Here is a 17,303-nt window from a genome sequence, read left to right on the forward strand (position 1 = left end):
TTTTTTAAGAGAGGAGCAACTCTTTTGACATAGAGATCTATTTCCCCCTCCCTCCACACATATATACAATTTTACCACCTTAATTTAAAGGCTAGAGATTTTTTTTTTCCCTGCTAGTTTTGGTGTTAGAATAGCTAACAACAGTGATGTCTATTCCAAGTCATCATTCATTCATTCATTCATTCATTCACAAGCCCAGGTCAAAACATGCAGGTACCCTGAAGAGGCTAAGAGTTTAGCCTCCCTGCTTCCAGTATTCTTTTCCTACTGGTTCAGTGTCTATTTAGTGGCGTTGGGGAGAGCTAATTCAATATTAATAAAAAACGAAAATGTTTCTGTTTGGAACCCGCATGTCAACTATCCACTCGTCCTCTTCTCAGAGTATTTTCAAAGCAAAACTCCGCTTGCAGAGGAGCACTGGTGAGCAACGTCATTACCGACATGTCTGAAATGGTGACGTGGAATGGCATTTACATTGCTCAGCAGACAGTATTTTGCTTAAAAACTCCCAATTCCTCATGTCTAGGACACCAATACATGTTCCAGGAAGACAGAAAGGCTCCTCCGGGGACAGAATATAAAGCTGCTCCTTCGTCTTCACCTTTTTATCATTACTCTTCCCAACCACCGCGCCCCGCCCCCCACTCATCTTTTTGTCTACAGAGAGCCTTCCACATATTAGTAGAATTAGTGGATCTTTGGTTAACCCAGCCGGTATGACGCAGCAAACTCTTCCAGTGCCTTTGTGAGCAGAGACTGGCAGCCCACCTCTCCTGTCTGGCGCATCTCCCCCATGCCCACCCCCACCTACACAGACACACACACCAGATCAAGACGACTCACCTTCGCAAAGAAAAGCAAACCCACATTCACCAGAAAAGCCAGACGCAGACTTAGTATCTTGTTGTAACTTGAAGGGGATGGTGCCCACCTGGTAGTTGCTCGAGCCTCTTCCACTGGGGGCTCATGTCCCTGGGGCCACTTTGAAGTTGCTTCTGTAAGCCAGCTGGGGGATCCTCTCTGACAGGTCGCCTTTATCTGGGATCCCTTCAGGAGAAGGGCCTTCCACTCACACAAGACCATGGACGCTGAAAACAGAAGACGGAGAGTTCGAGCCCAGCTGGGACTCTTTGAACATGGGAAAAAAAGCCCCCCAGATGCCTGCAAAAGTGGGGGTGGAGAGGAGACTGATGTAGGAGACAGCTAAGGGAAACCCTCCTGTGAACAGACCCGTGGCAGGTAAACGGCAGAAGTTGTCAGAGTTCGCTATTACCCCCTCCTCCTTACCATTCCAGAGAGAAGGCTAGTTCTCTGGCTAGAACTGAGCAGTTCTGACTGGGAACCAACAGTGATGACTTAAAAAAATCACTAAGCAAGCCTCAGAAGGAAGGCACACTATGAGAACATATGACTATCTTCAGAATGAGACCCCCAGAGTCCTCTCCCTCACGTCCTTTATATTGAATGAGTGTTACTCCGGGACTTTAAATTATCTTAATATGCCTTTCAAGTCCCTTTCCTCTCCGTTCAAGCCCCCTGTTGAGCCACCCGTGTCTGTCATCGTTACTGTCATTGCTGAGGCTCCCAAACAGTGCCTGCTCTCCGCGCCCTCACGTTCCAGTTGGAGGTACAGGGAATACAGTCGAGCAGCAACAACAACAACAAACCCAAGCAAGGTAAGGAGCTCAGATGTGCAGACCGTTGGAGATGGAAAGTGCTGGAAGCATCAAGAGGGGAGGGAGAGCTTTAAGCAGAGGCAAGCAGGAGTGGCACTAGAGTAGAGGTGAGTGGCAAGGATTGTGAGGCGAAAGGCAGATCTGCTCAAGGGAAAGGGAATTCCTCAGTCCGCACTAGACCACTCGTTCAAAATGGAGGAGCTCAAGACAATGGTATGCAGGTAAAAACTTGGATTTGTAGATTTTGACAGCTTTCGCGGTGTCAATACTCCCTTCGTGGCCCATTTCCAGCTACCAACGTGATACCACTGAACACACAGTTGGAAAGATATGTACAAAATTGGCTCTCCCCAGGTAAGTGCAAGTTGGCTCAAGAACACCACTGGGGCAAGACCTTGGAGACCTATTACTTAAGTTTAGCCCAGTTTCATTAGCCCCAGGCAGAACTTTTCAAGGTCGAGATAGGCTGACACAGAGAACGAGTCAGCTACATCAATACCTTATGTGTTGCCGCCTCCATACGTACAATAATGGGGAACTTGGCCTGTTTTCAGCACTGCAATTCCCGGAATGCTGTTTGCAATTCTCTGGCCCACCCCTAGTCCTACTACTCCCTTTTATAAAGGAAAGGGAATCTTTCTCTGTTCAGCCTTTTGGGCTAAAGAGAATGTGCACCAGGCCAGTCTACATGGTTACCACCATTGTGGATCCCCCCCGACAGCACCTGGCCAAATTCTCATTGGATCTGCCTGGAAGCACAGATGGCTGTTTACTGACCAACCATTCATGGTGCTAGAACAGTGACATTGAGCCTCTGGCCCGGAAACTGTGCTGATCCAACCCCTAGAAGTAAACATACCCCAAGACTCTCTGAACTCAAAGCTTCCTTTGTGCTTCACAGAGCAACTGGAAACACCAAAAAACAACAGGGCTCCTGGGCAGAGCTTTTACAGGAAGCTAAACTCCTTGGGGGCCCTCCCAGCATTTCCCCAATTCTCCTTTAACAGCTACTCTAGGAAAAGGATGCTACTCCACGGGTCAGGCCATAGCAGCACTTCAGGACCAACATTAACTGCCAGGGCAAGTCGGGTGGTGGGAGGCGGTTGGATTGGGGTAAAAGGGAGCCTCGGGGGAAGGGGGGCAGTGTCTCGTCTATGAGTCCTGTGTAAAGGATTTTTCTTCCACCCCCTAAGTGTCTCAAAGGCAGAGCAGATTCAAGTGTAAAGGAATGAAAACAACATTTTTCAAGTTATCCTTTACCCTGTTTTCCAGTTAGAGATATATGCAGGTTTTCTCAGAAAACAAGACAAGCCAGAAATAAGAAATAAAGAACCAAAAATATGTCCTGAAAAATTAATGTAAATATATATGCGGGCTTTTTTTTTTTTTCTTGGTCATCCAAATCCTGCTCCCAATTATTATTTAAGACCTTGGTTACGGTACAATTAGAAGGAAACATTCTAGATAGCTGTTGTGAGACACAGTCAATAAGCCCATTTATTATAATATCTTGGAGCAATCTGAACCCTACAACCATTCTCTCTTGGCCTCTGTCCTTTGCTTTCCAAGTGAATTGCGCTAAATTCATTATGAGAGATTTTATTGTATCCTCCTCCCCCTTGCTAAATACCTGACTGATTTCATTGTTTTCTCAGGCCATGAACCTAAAACCTAATTGACAGAGGGATGTGTCTTTTCTTCAGGTTGCACATTCATCCCACCAGAGGATTTGCTGCGTGTCCGCTACTGTTCCAATGTCCCCAGTTATTGATCCTGATATTGCACAATTTTCCAATAAATCTTAATCACACAGACACAAATTAGCAGAAGTACCGAGAGTCTTCCTGAATATTCACCGGGTGAGAGATGCAGGTGGCATCTTTGACTAGAAACGCCTGCAGGCAATTGCACACCGCGTTGGGAAGGGGAAGAGATTTCCACTGGGAGAGCTTATCATTCCTTAAATATTTATGTTTGTTTTCTCAGTTATAAAATTACCGCATCCCTCTCAAGAATTCCACCAAATATGTCTATTGTTTGAGGAGATTTTTTTTTTTTCATTTACTACAGCTTACAAGATAGTACATACGTGACTTTCAAAAACTCACTTTGAAAATTCAGGGGACTCTCTTTTGTCGCGGGAGAGACGGTGCAGGCTCACTGATCTCTGTAATGTTTCCCTTTTTCATAACTGCACAGAGACATCACTCTGCACACTGTCAACACTCTTTTGGGAAGCACAGCTTATGACAATAGAGAACTTAATATTGAACAAACCTTGCAATTGTCACTTATAACCCTTTTCCTTCTGTTACTTGCAGCAAAATCTTAAGCTTTCTGAGTCAAATAAAGTTATGTGAAGAGACTTTTACAATTTACTTAGCTTTACTTTTGCTATAAGCAAATTGGGGAGAAACATCTACTCCTACCCCACAATGAAGGAAAAAAGGATAGCTGGGCTCCCTGGGGGAGGTGGTGGTCTACAGAGCACAGAATAAATGCTCGTGGAGATGGAAGAAAAGGTCCTCCTTTCCAATAATTTACAATCCAGGAGCCCAAGAAGGGCCAAAGTCTTTCACAAAAGCCCAGAGACAACTCCATTCACTTACACTTGCGGATGAGACCGCCATTTTCCTCTCCTCATTTCCCAAGGTGCTTATTGGCACATTTCTATGACCAGTAAATGTGGTTGCCTAACTAAATGAAAGATACCAGTCAGCTTGATTAGTGTCTTCTCTCTGGCTGACATATGTACAATGGTTAGTCCATCAAAAACTGAAATGAAAAGATTGAGAACGCTTGCTCTGAATTATAAAATGTCCAAAACTCCAAATGAAAAGTGTTTTAACTCATGTTCTTACCACATCTCAATTTTATACTATTCTGCAACTTTCTAGGATACAAGAGTAGAATGACAGAGACTTGTGGACATCTCCTAAAGCCCAAGAAATTATTTCACTTTTTGGAGTTCCTTTGGCAAGCTTCTGTTTGACACACGTCAAAACGTCATTAATATGTTTTAATGTGATTTGTCAATTTGCAGAGAAGAAGGTATGAGTTCTAGGCTGAGGTCAGAGAATGTCTTTGCTGAATAAAAACCTATTGGAAAGACTTCAAGTGTGTGTTATAGTGTATCTCCATTTGATTTCTTCAAAATGTTACCTGGACAGGTAACTTGCTTAACGTGAGCTAGTATAAATTATATCCTCCTTCCTGAAAAAGAAAGAAAGAAGAAAGAAAGAAAGAAAGAAAGAAAGAAAGAAAGAAAGAAAGAAAGAAAGAAAGAAAGAAAGAAAGAAAATTCATCAACTAAATGGACTACTAGATTTCAAGAAAAGAGGTCAGAGCCGATTAGCTTCTTTTACAAGTGTGCCCTTAGTATCGCTCAGTGATTACCAAGACAGTGGTGGTGGCAATGATAAGCTTTCGGTGGGAGCTGAAAACCTTGAGCATCATGGTGTCAGATTTCCTATACTGCTACTTTCACACAGAAAAATCACTACTTGATCACCTTAATAATGCTTAAAATATAAAATGTCCCAGGTTCTTTAGAAAATATAGTATGAGTCTGATTCTCTCAAACAGTTCTATCATTAAGTCTGAGTCTTTTCAATGTTCAAAAGATGCATACCCACTAGAGAAATCATCGGTCACCCATGACTGTTTTGGGGTCTCGTCCCCAACAATTTTGGAGACACCTCTTTAGCAGGTAAGGTTTCTTAATGTCTAGAGAGCTCGCTGGCTAAAACACCAACTGGATTCTTGTCTACAATCCTAATGGGACAGCTTGAGCCCTATTAAGAGTTCCAATATCACTGCCCTCAAAATGGAGAGTTCTCACCCTGAAAGCCTGAGACTGAAGTAACCCATTGCCCAATTCTCAGGAAGTCTGCATCTGCCACTCTGGTATTACCTCCTTATGCTCCTCCCTGGTTCTTAAGATTTTTTAAGCCTTTCTATTTGTACAGACATTTGAACTGGATGGACTCTTGCCCTCTTTGAATAATCCTCGTCCAGTAGGACCACCGACCTCACAAGTATTAAATGAATGTCTGATCAAAATCTCTCACGGCTTTGTCCAAATCTTGTCATAGTTCTGGAGCCCATGCCCAAGACCAATCTCAGGCTTGCTGAGTTCTCTTGTTGGAATGGCCTGGGCCAGCAAGACAGCACCTGGGTAGGCGTGTGATGATAGTAATGGTAGAAGTCGCGATAGCAGTACTAACCATAATGCTAATACTTAACACACAGGAATCACGACGGAAGATGGCTAGGGCCCAGGCAGCCATAACTCCAAACCTCCCAGACAAAAACGAGACCAGCGCTGATATTTCTATTCCAACCAGTCTAGAGTCCCTGTCAGTGAATGTATCTTTTGTGAAGTGCGGATGTTTAAAAACTGACATTCCCACACACCTTTCATACCACGGCCTTTGGACTTTCAGCTGACAGCGAACATTTCAAGTTATTGCATGGTCCTGCGGCAAACCCACCAATGGTTGACTTTCGGCACCATTGCCTTCTTGGTCTGGAAAATGGTCATTTGAATAGTTTATTACATTATAACCTTCTCATGAGTTTGTTTTTTTAAGAAGAAAAAAATGAAAAACAAAGGTCAGGTGCCAGTGATACAAAGCACAGATTTCACAAACTTACTCAAATTGAGTTCCAGCTAGAAATCATTAGTAGTGCCCATAAACTTATATAACATTCGCCTAACAGAGACTCCTGAGAACTTGAGAAAAAAAACTGTTCCTCATCCCTAGCCTTCTAGATAGAGTGCCAGACTTGCCCAAGGCTGCTGGTCTGAGCCTTGTAGACCACAGCCAATCAAGCCCAGGCCAATCAGATTCTCCACCTTACCCGTCTGCAGCCTTTCTGAATCCTGAGACCTCCTCTGGAAGGAATTCAACCCCAGAAATTAGAAATTTAAAAAAAGGCAAAGGGCCTCTGGAAAGCATAGTCTATGTAAACAGCTAAAGAAGCTTTAAGATTTTCTCGGAGCCAAAATTTTCTAGATTGTCCCCCTTCACGATTCAAACTAAGTGGGGGACTTGCCAGGCCTTCTCTCTGCAGACACAGGTTTTTTGAACTTTTTAGAAGCAGAGCACCTGATAAATAAACCATAACACAATAAATTAAATTTGTATCACTGCATCTATCTCCCAGTATGAAAGAAGCTCCTGGTCTCATTCTTTCAAGGTTTATATTTCAAGGCAAAATTTCAGCATAATTTAGAAAGTTTCCTTTTCTATTGAGTCAATTTGCTGTTTCTGAAATATTGTACAAATAACTCAATGCACCATGTTGGGTGGGTGAATAATCTATCTTTTGATGAAAAGCATAAGTTCTTTTTAGAAGGAATCATTTATTTCTTAACATCCCCAAGGCAAAAAAACTCCCAAGATAAAGCTAGGGCTCTTCCCCTCTCTGCTTTATTTGACACCATATTTATAAAATAAATTCTCTGAGTCAAATGATCTTGAACACGTGGTGTCGGAGGTCTGTGCTCTTCAACTCCTAAAGAAGAAAGCTATTGGGGAATGTTCATTCATTCATTCAATCATTCATTCACTAGGCACTCATTGAGTGCATGGCACTTGCAGGACACTGTGCTGGGTAGCAGTCCTAAAGGATGGGAACTGATAAAAAGATAAACAGGAAAGGGTCCCTCCGCACCGGGTGCTCAGAGGTTTATAATACATGAACCAAGCACGAAGTACAAAGAGCAAATAGGAGACAGTGCAGTTCCTACATCTGATTCCACACCATGATCACTTGAGAAACCAATTAAAAATAAAGAGTCTTGGGGCGCCTGGGTGGCACAGCAGTTAAGCATCTGCCTTCGGCTCAGGGCGTGATCCCGGCATTGTGGGATCGAGCCCCACATCAGGCTCCTCCACTGGGAGCCTGCTTCTTCCTCTCCCACTCCCCCTGCTTGTGTTCCCTCTCTCGCTGGCTGTCTCTATCTCTGTTGAATAAATAAATAAAATCTTTAGAAAATAAAAATTAAAAAAAATAAAGAGTCTTACAATCCTAGAACACAGGCAGCAATTTCTCGGACATCAGCCATGGCAACGTTTTTCTAGATATGTCTCCTAAGGCAAGGGAAACAACAGCAAAAATAAACTATTAGGACCACATCAAAATAAAAATCTTCTGTACAGGAAAGTTTTATTCAACAAAATGAAAAGGCAACATACGGAATGGCAGAAGATATCTGAGTGATATATTTGATATGGAGTTAATATCCAAAATATAAAAAGAACTTATACCTCTCGATACCAAAACCCCCTAAATAATCCTATTGAAATGGGTAGAGAAGACATACAGATGGCCGACAGACACATGGAAAGATGCTCAACATCACTAATCATCACAGAAATGGAAATCAAAACCACAATGAGGTATCATCTTGCACCTGTCAGAATGGCTGGAATCAAAAAGACAAGAAACAAGCACTGGCCATGATGTGGAGAAAAAGGAATTCTCGGGCACTGTTGGTAGGAGCGTAAATTGGTGCAGCCACTGTGGAAAACAGCATGGAGGGTCCTCAAAAAGTTAAAAATAGAACTGCTATATGATCCAGTAATTCCACTACTGGATATTTACCCAGAGAAAATGAAAACATTAATTTGAAAAGATAGATGCACCCCAAAGTTTATTACAGCATAATTACAATAGCAAAGATATAGAAGCAACAGAAGTGTATTGACAGACAAGAAAAATGTAGTATGGGGCGCCTGGGTGGCACGGTGGTTAAGCGTCTGCCTTCGGCTCAGGGCGTGATCCCGGTGTTACGGGATTGAGCCCCACATCAGGCTCCTCCACTATGAGCCTGCTTCTTCCTCTCCCACTCCCCCTGCTTGTGTTCCCTCTCTTGCTGGCTGTCTCTATCTCTGTCAAATAAATAAATAAAATCTTTAAAAAAAAAAAAAAGAAAAATGTAGTATATATGCACAATGGAATACTAGGCAGCCATAAAAAGGTGAGATCTTGCCATTTCCAACAGCATATACGGACCTAGAGGGTATTAAGCTAAGTGAAATAAGTCAGACTGAGAAAGACAAATACCATACGATTTCACTTATATGTGAAATCTAAAAAACAAAATGGATGAATAGACAAATGAAAGCAGAATCAGAATCTATAAATACAGAAAACAAACTGATGGTTGCCAGAGGGAAGGGTGTGGGGGGATGGGCAAAATGGGGGAAGGAGAGTGGAAGATACAGGCTTCTGGTTATGGAATGAATAACTCACAGGAATAAAAGGCACAACGTAGGGAATATAGTCAATGACATTGTAATAACATTGTAACAACATTGTAACAACAGCATACGGTGGCAGAAGGGAGCTACACAGCATATCAAACATAGAGAGGAGTCGAGTTGCTGTGTTGTACACCTGAAACTAACGTAACATTGTGCTTCAACTATACTCAAATTTACATTTTTTTAATTAAAAAAATAAAAACATAAAGATTCTTGGACCCCATCTACTGGGCTGAGACCTACTGAATCAGAAGGGCCTAGAAGAAACTGAGTATTTGTATTTTTATAAGTAGTCCAAGTAATTCTGAGATGCAAGCAGGTATGGGAATTACTAAGGCTTCAATAATATTCTCGTGGCTAGAAAATCCCACATAGCCCCTATCACAACCACCAAAAACATTTTGCTTCTAGCTCGTAGTCAAGATCGGGGTCACTGAGGTCCTCCTCTGCAAAGTCAAAAAGCTAGCCTGCAGGGGAGCGGTCTGACTTGCCCAGAGAGAATATCCAGGAAGATATGCAACTTTAACTAAGAAGCCAGAGGTTTCTAGCTGTCATTATGTTATTAGGAAGTCAAATACGGGGGCGCCTGGGTGGCTCAGTCAGCTAAGCATCTGCCTTTGGCTCAGGTCATGGTCCCAGGGTCCTGGGATCGAGCCCCGCATCAGGCTCCCTGCTCAGTGGGAAGCCTGCTTCTCCCTCTGCCTGCTGCTCCCCCTGCTTGTGCTCTCTCTCTCTGTCAAATAAATAAGTAAAATCTTTTTTAAAAATTTTAAAAAGGAAGTCAAATATGTATTTCAGCAGTGTGCTATTCTATTCACACAGACTCACAGCTCATCAGATCTAGGGGGAACCTTACAGATGATTACAGGGCTCAGGCAGTAGCATGAATGAGTGAAGCAGGCTGGAGGGGACAGGGGTTAATGGGTCCCCTGCTACTCCCCCCTAGCAGGTAATCACCACGAAACAATGTGGGCCCAATGTGCCAGTCCTTCCAAATTTTCAAGAGAAGCCAGAAATCTGGATTTAAAAAACTCTCCATGCAAATAAAACAGACTTTGCAGACAGATTTGACCTGTGAGCCACCAGTTTGTAATTCCTGAGGTCCAAAGTCTCCACTTGACAGATGAGAAAATAACCTTGTCCTATCCCTTGTATATTTTCAGTTTGGACTGCCCCGGTACGGAGAGAGGGTTGCTGAATTACATTCTGCTTTTTTTTTTTCCTGGGCCCTCAAGGGTAGGGCCTGCAAAGGTGGTGATGTTTGTGCCACCGAGGACGGGGAGCTAATGGACGACTGCTCCATCCGGTCTCCCGGCTTTTGGGCAAGTCCTGTGGCAAGGAGCTCCCATTCCCCACCCCACAGCCTTTATGCACCCTGACATGGGCTTCCTCCACCCGATCTCCTCTCTCCTTTGCTCCTGTTCCTGGAATCAGGTCCCAAGTCAACTACACCAAGTCCTTCTCCATGAGACTCTACTGTAAGTGGCACCCAGACTAAGATAGATGCATCCTCGATCTTTAAATTCTCATCAATACACAAAAGTATAAGAAGAAAGTGAAAGTCCATTTTTGAAACACCCCTCCAATTATATTTCTATGTATTAATGCCCATTTATAAATAACTTTTTAAAAAGATTTATTTATTTATTTGAGAGAGTGTGAGTACATGTGTGCAAGTGGGGGGAGGGGCAGAAGGAGACAATGTCCAGCAGGGTCCCTGCTGAGTTCAGAGCCCTACAGGGCTCCACCCCAGGACCCTGAGAACATGAACTGAGCCAAAATCAAGAATCGGTTGTTTAACTGGCTGAGCCACCCAGGCGTCCTTTTGTAAGTAATTTTAAATAAACTGGATCAACCTAGATACTCTGCTTGGTAACCCTGCAGGTCCCTTCAAACACTTGTCTTAGTATATTCCATTTTTCTTTAAAGATTTTATTTATTTATTTGACAGAGAGACAGCCAGCGAGAGAGGGAACACAAGCAGGGGGAGTGGGAGAGGAAGAAGCAGGCTCCCAGTGGAGCAGGGAGCCCGATGCGGGGCTCAATCCCAGGACCCTGGGATCACACCCTGAGCCGAAGGCAGATGCTTAACAACTGAGCCACCCAGGCACCCCAGTCCTAGTACATTTAAAATTCAAATCCCCTTCCATAATTGTTTCATTCATTCATCCATTCATTTGACAAATGTTTGTTTCAGGTCTTTAATGCGCAAGGCATGTGCTAAGTACTGTAGATGTTACATAGATGTGTCCCATGCCCTTAGGATGTTTTTATTCATTTTTCTATTTAATTTTTCAGGAACATCTTGACTGAACAAATTAAGGCATGCATGTTTTCAAAAACCACAGTAGGAATCCTTGAAATCTCATGTCATAGGGTTAAATTAGAATTTTCACCCAAGTGGCAGATATAAGATGAATGGACTCCTGGGATCAAATTTTGGCTCTGTCACTAAGCAGAAGTGTGACCTTGACCCTCATTTTTCTTGTTTGTAAAATGGGGGAATCATATTAATAACTATTGTCAGTAGTTGTGAGGATAAAATGAGATAATCAATATAAAGAACTTGGCAAAGTGCCTGACATGAAGTAAGCACTCTATACATTTTCACTCTAATAACAATTTTCATCTAACATTAACCTCGGGTCCCCTATGCATGTAGCATGGATCCAGGCATCATGGGAATTGGGCAGAATATTGAAACTCAAAACACAGACACTGCCCAATGCTCTTCCACTCAGCACAGTTTGATCAGCTTGGAATCCTGTCACTGTTACTGGGAGCTAAGGCACCAGAAACACATTGTGCGCACCTGGTTACTCCCTGTGACCACAGAGAGATTGGGCTCACCTGTCAATATGGTACCAGTGCACAGGTGCACACGGTGATTTTGCCACAACTGGAGAAAGTTCTGGGTCCCCAGAGTCCTGCACACAGCATTTACCAATCCTGTAGGGAAAACACAAACCAGAGAATGCAGAAGGGATGTCAATACCAGATTTGCTCTGAGTAAATATCTTGCTGGCATGGAGATTCCCATTGCATTGTAACTCCTCAAGAAATATTCGGTCAGGCAGTCACTCCCTAACACACACCGTCCCCTCACTATGAGCAGAGATTCACCAGGAGCCTGTCTTCTGTCTCTTGGAGGCCTCCCAGCACCCAACATAGTCTTTTTTTTTTTTTTCATGTTTTTTTATAATATTATGTTAGTCACCACACAGTACATCCCTGGTTTCCGATGTAAAGTTCGATGATTCATTAGTTGTGTATAACACCCAGTGCACCATGCAATACGTGCCCTCCTTACTACCCATAACCAGTCTATCCCATTCCCCCACCCCCCTCCCCTCTGAGGCCCTCAGTTTGTTTCTCATAGTTCTTAGTCTCTCATGCTTCATTCCCCCTTCTGATTACCCCCCTTTTCTTCATCCCTTTCTTCCCCTACCGATCATCCTAGTTCTTATGTTCCATAGATGAGAGAAATCATATGATTGTCTTTTTCTGCTTGACTTATTTCACTTAGCATTATCTCCTCCAGTGCCGTCCGTGTTGCAGCAAATGTTGAGAATTCGTTCTTTCTGATAGCTGAGTAATATTCCATTGTATATATGGACCACAACTTCCTAATCCAGTCATCTGTTGAAGGGCATCTCGGTTCCTTCCACGATTTAGCTACTGTGGACAATGCTGCTATGAACATTGGGGTGCATATGGCCCTTCTCTTCACTACGTCTGTATCTTTGGGGTAAATATCCAGTAGTGCAATGGCTGGATCATAGGGTAGCTCAATTTTTAACTTTTTAAGGGACCTCCACACTGTTTTCCAGAGTGGCTGTACCAACTCCAACATAGTCTTAGTCCTCCTAGACGCTCAACGAATATTTGCCTACTAAGTGATTGAGTGCTTAGAGATCTTAAATAGAACCCTGGCAAAGAAAGAGTGTAAGAAGTGTGGAGAATGATTTCGGTAGTGTATCTCCTTTGAAAACCTGACTTTTCAAAGACTTCCTGCCCAAGCTTTGGAAAGTGCTTTAAAAAGAGAGAGAGAGAGCAGATAAATTCAAATTATCCTCATGATGCAGTCACGTGTGTCTAGGTGGGAGTGGAGCAAGAGCAGAGTGGCTGCCACTCCATGCACGAAAGATTGCAAAACCAGAGAGGGGAAAAAAAACAAAAAACAATCACCCAGAGATTGGAAAACATATCTAAGGTGGTGACAAGAACAGGTGAGAAATGAGATTGTTCTCCAGCTGAGGACGGCAAGCCACCGACTGAAGATATATTTTGTTTCAATTGTTCGTTTGTAAGACAACAACAAAAAATGTATTAGAATTAAATTAGAAACACTGGAAACATCAGATCCAAATTCTACAAGGTAACAATCGGCTCCAGCTTATCCATACTTAGCAGTCGATTCACTTTCCAGTTCACCACACTTCCCACCACCCTCCACTCTCTCCCCACCATACAGCTGCATGTAAGTTGCCATTTATCACCTCATTTCTACTATTATTTTTCTTACAGATTAAATTAGGAGGAAAATTGGGGCACCCGGCTGGCTCAACTGGTAGAACATGTGACTCTTCATCTCGAGGTCATGAGTTTGATCCCCACGTTGGGTGTAAAGATTGCTTTTTTAAAAATGGGAGGAAAATTAAATATATTTGCATTCATGGCTCTATCAAAACTAGGAAAACAAAAGATAGACTGAAAGGGCTACATGCTTCATAAAAATGTTTTATTCATAGCCACTTTACTCATTCGTGGCACATTTGGACCTTGTAGGCATTTTCATTTGTACCCTATATTAGTTTCGTATTGTTACATAACAAATTAATACAACTTAGTGGCTTAAGTATAATACAAATATATCATCTTACAACTGTGAAGGTCAGAAGTCCAAATGGGTTTCACTGGGCTAGAAGCAAGGGGTCCGAAGGTCTGCATTGCTTCTAAAGCTTCTAGAGGAGAATTCGGTTCCTGGCCTTTTCCAGCTTACCTTGACACGCGCAACTCAACCAGCAATCCATCTCTGCTTTCACTCCAACCTTTGCTTTTAGTCGTCACGTCTCTCTCTCATGGCCCTGCTTCCCTGTTGCCCCTGTACCGACCCTTGAAATTACACTGGTCCCACCTGCATAATTCAGGACGCTCTCCCTCTTCGAGATACTTAATTTAATCACATCTGCAACTCCTTTTGGCTGTGTAAATATAACACAGTCCCAGGTTCCCGGGGTGGGGTGGGGGAAGGATGTGGACATCTTAGGGGAGCCATGATTCTGCCTATAAGATACACTGTTACGGATGCCAGGAATTATTATGCCACTGTTTTCTACAGAATTTCTAAAGAGATAAGAAAGGGCCAAAGGGAAAACCAAACATTTCAAAATAATCCAGTTAAAATTCAACTTGCTCAAACTTTTGAATCTAAGCAGGGAAATAAGGAAATAGAATGGTGAAGTGATATTATGTCAACACTTAAATCCCCTTCCAAGTCTGAGGAATTCCCACCTTATGAGTTTGGGTGGAAATCAGGCAGCTTCCCATCACAGGGTATGGATCTGTTAGAACCTGGCTTTCCCATCATCCCTTGCAGCTGTCAGGCCTGGGATCTGGCAGCACCGATCAGAATGAGCCCCATGGGCTTGGAACTGAGAACTTGTAGCACAGGAAGCAGGGGACAGGCAGCTTTCTCTCTGGAGGGGCCAGGACAAAGGCACCCACAGTTCTGTCATCAGAAGCAGTAGTTCTAAGGGGAACTAGGACATTTTTCCTGCTTCTTTGCATTGAGCGTGGTGTTCTACCCTCGCCATCATCCTGTGAACTACCTGGTATTTTAATAAACTCCTTTCCTGCTTACCTCCATCACGGCCAGCTTCTATTGCTTGCAGTGAAGACCAGTGCACACCCTGTAGGGCCACAAATAGTATACAGCTTCAGAGCTCTGGAGTCAACCAGAGCTGGGTTCAGGTCATAGATCTGCCACTTTCTAGCAGTATAACCCTGACCAAGTGACTTAGCCTCCCTAAGTTTCCATGTAATTGTAATAGCACTGACCCTAACTCATAGGCATATGGGCACTGAACAGAATAACACAAATGAAGGACTTAGTCCAGTGCTTAGTACATGGTGATAGCTCAGTAAATAGCAGCTATTATTAATTTTTAAAATCTTTGAGTTAATAATGTCAGCAGAGAGGGGGGTGCCTGGGTGGCTCAGTCAGTTCAGCATCTCCCTTCAACTCAGGTCATGATCCCAGGATCCCAGGGCACAGGGAGCCCACTCCTCCTGCTCCCTCTACCCCTCCCCCACCACCCGCTCTCTCTCCATCTGCTCTCTCTTGCTCTCTCTCAAATAAATAAATAAGTAATCTTAAAATGTCAGCAGAGAATACCAACTATCCCTCAGCATACATTCTCTTCTTTTCCCTTAGTAATATAAGTCTCAGTTTTAGATGGCCGTGTGGCCACATGGAGTAAGGCGTACCCCAGACTCCCCTGAAGCTCAGGGCGCCTGTGTGACTCGCTTCTGGCCAATAAAGTATAAGCTGAAACAAGCAACTTCCAGGAAGTGTTCTAAAAGTGAGTGGGGGGCGCCTGGGTGGCACAGCGGTTAAGCGTCTGCCTTCGGCTCAGGGCGTGATCCCGGCGATCAGGGATCGAGCCCCACATCAGGCTCTTCTGCTATGAGCCTGCTTCTTCCTCTCCCACTCCCCCTGCTTGTGTTCCCTCTCTCGCTGGCTGTCTCTATCTCTGTCGAATAAATAAATAAAAAAAAAATCTTAAAAAAAAAAAAAAGTGAGTGGGCATGCTCTATTTGTTCCTTCCTGTTAACTGGAATGCAAATGTCATGGAACTTGGACAGCTTTATTACATCATGCGGTGGTAGCCAAGGGCTGGCTAGGGTGCAGTGGCAAAATAAAAGAAATCTCTAAGAATCATGGAATGCTTTCACAACGCCCGTACTGATCACCTTCAGGTCTCCTTCAGTCCAGAGAGAAACGAACTTCCATATTGTTCCTGTGGTATTTTGGGTCGCCATCACTCACAGCTGAATCCGATCCTAACTGACAGGAGTCCTTCCTATAATATCCCTAGTGCTAAGTCACCCAACTTTTGTTCAAACACTTTGAGTTATGAAAGCTTCACTACCTTGCAAGGAGCCCATTTCTATTTTTAAAAGTTCCTTTTGATGGGTAGTAAAGAGGGCACGTATTGCATGGTGCACTGGGTGTTATATGCAAGTAAGGAATCACCGAACTTTACATCGGAAACCAGGGATGTACTGTATGGTGACTAACATAATATAATAAAAATATTATTAATTTAAAAAATAAAATAAAAAGTAAAAAAAATAAAAGTTCCTTTTGTATTATATAGGTCATACATGAATCCATTGTGATAGAAAACACGTAAAAAGTAAAAAGTAATACATTTTAAACTATGAAAGCCCCCATCATCCCCACCCACTTCCATGGATTTCCTTCCTCAGAACTAACCATGGTCAACAGTCCAGTTGTGTCTTTCTAGTCCAATCTCAATGCCAGTTACATTCTTACCAGTAGCATAATAGTCGTGAGAATGCAGAGGCGGGACCAAGTGAAAGAGAACCCAGGACACGCGTGCCTGATAAGATAAGGGAACAGTGGAGTTTGAAGGGAGAAGGGTCGAATAGGAAACCCAAGGGTCAAGCCTGGGTGAAAGTGGGTAGAAAGAAGGGACGCAGCAGGAAGAAGAGGAGAAAGGATCAAAACAAGTCCAGTTCTGGGCAGTTTCACCTCCAGGAGTTGGCTGAAGCCCCAGGCAGAGGTCTGAGAGGTTTGGAATAGAGGGTGAGGAATGCAGTCTCCTGCAAACAGCGAGAGGGAGAGGAGGCGAACGAGGCGGTGTGGGGGGCAGGGGGCAGAGGGGGAGAAGGGCCAGAGGCAGATCTGCGAGAGGAACAGCTGCCTTTAGAACAGTTAAGAGAAAAAGCAACCAGAACAGAAAGCAAATAGGTAATTAGGAAGACAAGGGTAGATTTCCTTAAAATACGAATGTATTTTTTAAGCTTTTTTTTAAAGCTTAAAATAATGAAGTGAAAACTGAGGTGGGAAAGAACATAAGCCAACTCAGCAACACGTAGGTGTGTAGGGATGAGGTCACTGGGAAATTCTGAGAAGGGCCATTTCCCTGAGCAGGGAGAGTGGACACAGATGACAGAATGGAGGGGCAGGTGCGTGGGGAGGGGGTGAAGCAGAGAGTACATCCGCCATGAGTTAGGACAGGCTAAGTTGTGCTGCCATCCCAGAATAAAGCCCCGCATCTCAGTGGTCTAACACGGTAAAGGTTTCTTTTCTTTTTTTTTTTTT

At 43.4% G+C, this 17,303-nt stretch overlaps 1 long non-coding RNA gene across 2 annotated transcripts in view; it reads right to left on the bottom strand.

Annotated features, from left to right (window-relative positions):
* The window catches only part of LOC123795700 (uncharacterized), a 288,542-nt gene that overhangs the window by 11,652 nt on the left and 259,587 nt on the right, over window positions 1-17,303 (bottom strand). For both annotated transcript variants that reach the window (XR_015723046.1, XR_006780571.2), the window contains exons 3-5: window positions 11,801-11,899; window positions 6,093-6,204; window positions 932-1,088 (exon numbers count right to left, since the gene is read on the bottom strand). This is a non-coding gene — a long non-coding RNA (uncharacterized LOC123795700). The remainder of the gene's footprint in view (window positions 1-931; window positions 1,089-6,092; window positions 6,205-11,800; window positions 11,900-17,303) is intronic.

This window comes from Ursus americanus, chromosome 35, assembly GCF_024610735.1.
Source record: "Ursus americanus isolate L20-20 chromosome 35, mUrsAme1.1.p, whole genome shotgun sequence".
Classification (NCBI taxonomy): domain Eukaryota; kingdom Metazoa; phylum Chordata; class Mammalia; order Carnivora; family Ursidae; genus Ursus; species Ursus americanus.